A 6,000-nucleotide genomic window follows, 5' to 3' on the forward strand; every position below is an offset into this window, starting at 1 on the left:
GAGGAGACAGCAATAACACAGGTTGGCAAAAGATCTGGAGACACAAATGGAAAGAAAATGGGAACACTGTGCATGGTCAACAGCCTGGATGTCACTCAGCTCTCAGAGCTTCCCCACCTCCTTGAGGAATTAAAAGAGCTTGATTGATTCCTCCGACTGCAGGAGAGGAGCCGAGCGGGGAGCACTATTAATACCTCCAACTCCAAGTGAGCAGTCGCGGTCTGAATCTGATGGATTTCAGGAGGAGCCTGAAACAGAAGGCTCCTTTGCTGTCTGTGGTGCACTGAGCAGCTGTTCGAGAAGGGGAATCATCTCTGCAGAGGATGAGTCTGCCCTAAAAGTCATCCCTAGATTTTCGGGAATGCCTGGCCGTTGACTCCCTTCTATACTGCAGCTGTCCCAGCAAGGCTGAGTGCAGATGCACGCCCCTCTGTCTCACACAGAAGCCTGGAAATCTGATAAAGAAGGCAAAGTTAACATCAGGCTACCTGAATTGACTTTAATGAAGTTAATTCATCGGAATTACTCCCTTGAAGCTGGGAGAATAATCAAGAGCTTCACACTGAATCTGTTTTACCATCTCACGGTTTTGTAACACTAGAAAAAGATGAACGAATACCCACCGAACACCCAAATGCCTACGAGCTGGGGAACAACTTCATGTATAAACAGTCAACTTCTGGGCTGTTTTATGGCAGTGAAAGTCAAGAGAGACAACAGCGCCATTGGTGGCACCTCTCCAGCAGAGATCTGTGGCTCTGACACACGCTCCGTATTCACACCGAAGTCAGATGGAGCCAAGATATGGCTGGCACTGCTGGCCAAACGAGCTCAGACATCCCCATCCCATATCCACCTGCACGGGATACAAGTTCCAGCAATTCCAGGAGGCTCCAAAAGCTTGTAAGAGACACAGATATCTGGCAACGGTCAGTTAATAGGCACCGACAAAACGGGATGACTGTAATCTTGCATTTAACCTTAGGAAATCTCCTCGTCCACACATCGCGGGGAGGAATGGCAGCCTTTACCCTATGTGAGCAGTCTCACAGGGTTTTTCTCAGACCTCTGGGATGTCTATATGCACGCTGATGTGCGTCTGTGGGTGTGTAATCATGCCTCTGTGCAGAGCGGGACATACAGCAAGACACGTCTCCGTTGCAGACAGGGTCACTTATTAAGGGTTTTTGTTATTGTTATCTTTCCCTCACCACAGTAAACATTTAAGGGCTGTGAGAACTTAATTCACTGCTCACGTGCCTGGTAAGGACACCCTTCTGCTGCATTTTTTGCCCCCGCGGACAGCCTTGCCCCACCAGCGCCCCTTCCTGCCGCCCTGCCAGGGCAGCCTCTGCCGCGGTAGCTTTTTGGGCACTGGCTTTTGCTATCTCACCCCGCAGGAAAGCCGAGGCAGGGTTTTATTGCAAAGCCCCGTGCAGCTGTGGGGGACGGCTTTCTGGTGGGAACTCTGAGTAGGATGGGTGTAAAGCTGCCCTGCCACGTGCTCGGGGCTTGTAGGAAGGCCGGCGGTGGGAATCAATAAACAGAGCAAGAGGATGAAGACACGTGGCCATGCTCCCTGGAAATCCCCGGGCTGCCAATACGAGCCCGCCTAGGGAAGAGTTAAAAGCAGCGCCTGGAAAGTTTGGCCAGATGACTTCCTGATGGAGTTTATACAAGTATAGTGTGCGCAAGGACGTATGTGCCTACGTGCCACTTCTCCCGAAGCAGGCTGAGCTGAGCAGAGGGAGGAAAAAAAATAATAATAATAAAAGCAGCGCAGATGGGACCAGCCTGAAATCAAGCGCCTGATGAATGAGCAGGGTCATCACAGCCCTCTCCTTACAAAGCTGCCAGACAAATGTGAGCGGTGCCTCCTCTGCCATGCAGCCCCCTCGCCAAAGAGCATGAGCACGGAGGGCAGAGGCCGGGGGGAGGCAGGAGGGGATGTTGGCACGGGGTATTCACAGCGCCCCACTGCAGCTGGCAGTCGTGCAGCTCTCAGGGTATCCCCAGCAGCGAGGGAGACTGTGCAGTCATTTTCAGCTGCTGGGATGCTGAGGTGATGCCAGGATGATGCCAAGGAGATGCCGGGGCAATGCCTGTGGTGTTATGCAGGTACATACTCAGGAGGTGTTGTCATACGACCCAGCCTGGATCGAAACATCCATGAAACAGGTTTCTTAGCATGGATTGTACAAATCAGTACGCAGCCTGCCCCTCTTCCCTCATAGCTGTGCACGTGCTCTCCAGATGACCTTGGCACACTCACGTGCAACTCCTGCAGCAGAGCTGTGATACTCTGAGCTGCTAACTGTGAGGGAAATGGCCCTGCATGTGCACAGGAACCTTATTCTCACCACTGTGACTCCTTCCAGGGAAGGATTTGCAGAAGCTCCTAGCGCTGGCCGTGGCAGCAGGAATTAGCTGTCTCAGCCAAGTGAACGGTACTTTGTGCCATGATTTACAACAGGCTTACCTTCTAGCTCCTTACTCAGATTTCTTTTTAGGGTTAAGACTTCAATATTGCAGCTGTACGGAAAGGAAGCCTCACCCAGGGCATCTCGGCATGCATACGAGCAGGGGAGCACTTGGCAAGGTGAGCTCCACCTGCCTCTGTACTGCACTGTGCTGCGAGGCAGCCCTCGCTGGCCTCCCAGACGAGAGGAGCAAGGGGCTGGGGACGAGTCAAGGACTCTGCACAGTGGCCTGGTTGATGGACTGGCCTGCTCTAGGCAGGTCAGCGAGAAGGCAAGCTCTGCGTCGCTCACATCTCGCAGTACATCAACCTTACTCTTAATTATGTCGTTCCTGTAGAGCCTGTCATTCCTCCTGCTTCTGAGTGGGGTGAGAGGGCACAGTCTGTGGAGGGATTAAGCCTCGGTCCCTGTAGGGATGCTTAGTCAGTGAACCCGTGCTTCTCATTACATACTTTCAACCTGCTGTCATTCAACAGCCTTGTGGAAGGGCTTACAAGCTTGTGCTGTCTCAGAAATTTCTGCTTGTTCATTGCAGCTGTTCTCGGAGGGGATGCTTGTTCCGAGTACATCTCTCATTGATACCACAGCTAATTGCATCTGGAGGTCAAAAGGAAGGTTTTCCAAAGTGCTACCATTGCAAACCCTGCCTGCAATCCCGGAGTCAAGCCAGGCTACTTACAGACACATCGCTATCACCAATAACTAAAAAGCTGCAGACACAATTTAGATAACGATGTGAAGCAAAAATAAAAAGCACGAATCCTTTCCCAGGAGCTGTGCTGACTTTCGAAAGTAAGACTTGTAAATCGTAGAAATTGGCCACCTAAGTAAAATGAGCATTGTATTCATTGATTTCTTTTAGACCAGAATGCTAACAACAATTTTTTATTTGACCATCTAGATTCCAAAAGTCACGCTATTTTATTCAGCTGACCCCTATTCCCTATTTTTATTTGTATTGAGCCCATGAATTTATATTTGACTGAAGAAATTACAAATCCTAAATTCTTGGCTTCAGTTCTCTGGAAGGCAGCTTCGAAGTAAGTGTTGACTTGCTCTCTCTGTTTTCTGGATATTCCTGCCTTTAAATTTCTAGCAAAGATACTGTCATTTCCATCTTGTTTCTCTAACACCCAAAGCGAACCTGTTTTTGTTACAGTCCAAGGTGCAGGTAGAGGAATTAGGAGGAAGAAATGTTGCTGTTTCGCACCACTGTCAAGTACTCTGCCGAGGGCGAGAAGCCAGGGACCTGATTCTTGCAGCAGAAACAGATTCAGAGCTGAATTTCCACCTCTTGGCATTTCCCCCTCTCTACAGGCTAGCACAGGCTCAAACCAGAACAATTAGGATTAGGGTGAAGTGAGATACTGGAAAAGAAGCGATTTCATCTTAATGCAAGCGCTTCACACCGGATTGCCTCCCACTAGGGCTGATGTGCTAAAGAACAGAGCTGTTTCCCCGTGTGTGGTAAACTGATTTACACGGGGTACACAGCCTGCGTCCCAGAAGTGTCCCTGCTCTGGGACGGCTGCCCAAGAGGCTGTGCAGGAGCACAGAGCACGGCTCAGACTCCCTGCCTGGCTGACAGACGTGTAGCCCAGCCACTACAGCAGCTGCCCTGTTCGGGTGGGAAGGATGGGCAGCACCAAGGAATAACGGGTGGATTCATACCAGATTTACTCCAAAACCTAAGAATCAAATCAATCTTTCCTAAGAAACAAGCTCCCTTTTCAAAAAGAAAAGTGAGGTAAGGTCAAATACTTGCATCTGAAGCAACATAACACGAAGAATAGCCCGGTTTGGTTGGCATCCTGTGTGGTTTACCAGCGGTCTCTTGGTCCGGGGGAGGAATGCAACATCCCAGACGCCTGCACAACTGAAAGGCCAGCAAGCCCTGTCGCAACGCCGCCCGGCAGCGCGATGACACCGGGTCACATTACATGGGAGCATGCCACGCAGAAAAGGTCACACCCTGGGCTCCACACCAGCCTGCCCTAGTTGGAAAGCAGGCTTTTGTACGTGACACCGCATCTGCCTTGCTCCGGAGAACTTTGATCAGGCTCAGCTGCTCGCCACGCAGGGCAGATGTCACCCAAGTGCCCGGCAGCAGTGGCATTCCCAGCAGGGAAGTGCTGAGCAGGGAGCGCACAGAGGGAGGGCTCGTTTCTTAGAAAGAGGAGAGGAACAGGGTGCTCCGGGCCTGGGCAGCCAGTGCAGGGTGTTTCACAAACACCAGACCCATGTGAACTGAGCTCGACCCCCCGAGGGTGGAGAAGAGCAGCTGATATCCCTTGCAGGGCAACTTCTCCTGCTCTTTCTTCCCCTCTGGGTCTTTCCTAAGTTGCTGCAGGCTAAATGTAGACCCACGGGGGGCTGGCAGACAGTGGCAGTGCCTGGCAATGCCCCCACGGGTACAACCAGTCACATTCATGTCCTCCCCATCTGGTTCGAGTTGGCGTGCGTGGCTTGTAAATCAGAGAGCTGTGCCCTTGCAGGCACCAACCTCCATGAGATGGCTTCGTGTCCCTCACCCACCCAGTAACCTACGGTTTCAGTGGGGGCTTATTTTGCCCCGTAGGGTGATGCCTTGCTGTTTGGAGCCCACGTCTCTCCTCATCCCCATCCTGCCCTGACAAGAAACGTGCTGTGTGACTCGCAGCCACACCACTTTTTCATGCCTCAGTTTCCCCCTCGATATCTAAAAGGGGCAGAATTTGAAAATACACCTTCCCTTTTCTTTGTGAATGTCTTTGATACAGAGATCTGAAGGACAACAGAAGAGCTAACGTTGACCTACACTTCCCTTTACTGCGTCCAGACCTATTTAGTGCCTATTTATGGCAACCTGGTCATTAGCACTAGAAGAACAAACCCAGTACAAAGAAAGCTTTAAACCACTGAAGTGGGGTGTGCCGGGCTGTCAGAACAGCTATTGTACATTACTTTCCTCCTTGCCCTATCAAAAGACAAAAGCTTCATTTGATGACTGAAGACACGGAGAAACCAGGATAGCAATGGGGGTTCCTCCTGAAAAAAAAAAAAAAAGAAAAAATAAAATAAAAAAAAAGGAATTCCGTGTTTCCTAAACCCCACATTTCTCCCTTCCTCTGCACTGTCCCCTTGGGCCTCTCCACAAGAGGAACAGAGCAGAAGTCCTCCAGCAGCTTCCAGCTCACCTCTTGCAGCCCCTCAGGTCAGGGCTGGGCTGTTATTCCAGCAGTGCCAGGAGAGCTTGTGATTTCGATGTGTTTTGTGGCTCGGTTTTCAGGCAAAGAGCTGAGCAAGCAGCTGATGGGAGATGTGGACAGCCTCTTTGCCACGCAGAGAGCTGCTGCCACTTGCTGTCATCTTGTCACGTACATTTGAAAAGGATTTTCCTTCTGCATTTCTTCCCATGGAAGATTTCAAGGGTGAAAACGCCTTGAAAGGAGGCGATGTACCTCCTGACGGGCCTGGAGGTTTCAGCATCCCTCACCCTTAGCACCCTTCTATTGCACATTTCCTTTTATTTTCTCCCTGT

At 50.8% G+C, this 6,000-nt stretch overlaps 1 protein-coding gene across 1 annotated transcript in view; it reads right to left on the reverse strand.

Annotated features, from left to right (window-relative positions):
• SIK1 (salt inducible kinase 1) overlaps window positions 1-1,947 on the reverse strand; it is a 38,481-nt gene extending 36,534 nt beyond the window's left edge. The window contains exon 1 of the mRNA XM_035315920.1: window positions 1,913-1,947. The gene's annotated coding sequence lies outside the window, so the exon portion shown is untranslated. The remainder of the gene's footprint in view (window positions 1-1,912) is intronic.
• Between the last annotated feature and the right edge of the window lie 4,053 nt (window positions 1,948-6,000).

Source organism: Oxyura jamaicensis, chromosome 1, assembly GCF_011077185.1.
Source record: "Oxyura jamaicensis isolate SHBP4307 breed ruddy duck chromosome 1, BPBGC_Ojam_1.0, whole genome shotgun sequence".
NCBI classification, from domain to species: domain Eukaryota; kingdom Metazoa; phylum Chordata; class Aves; order Anseriformes; family Anatidae; genus Oxyura; species Oxyura jamaicensis.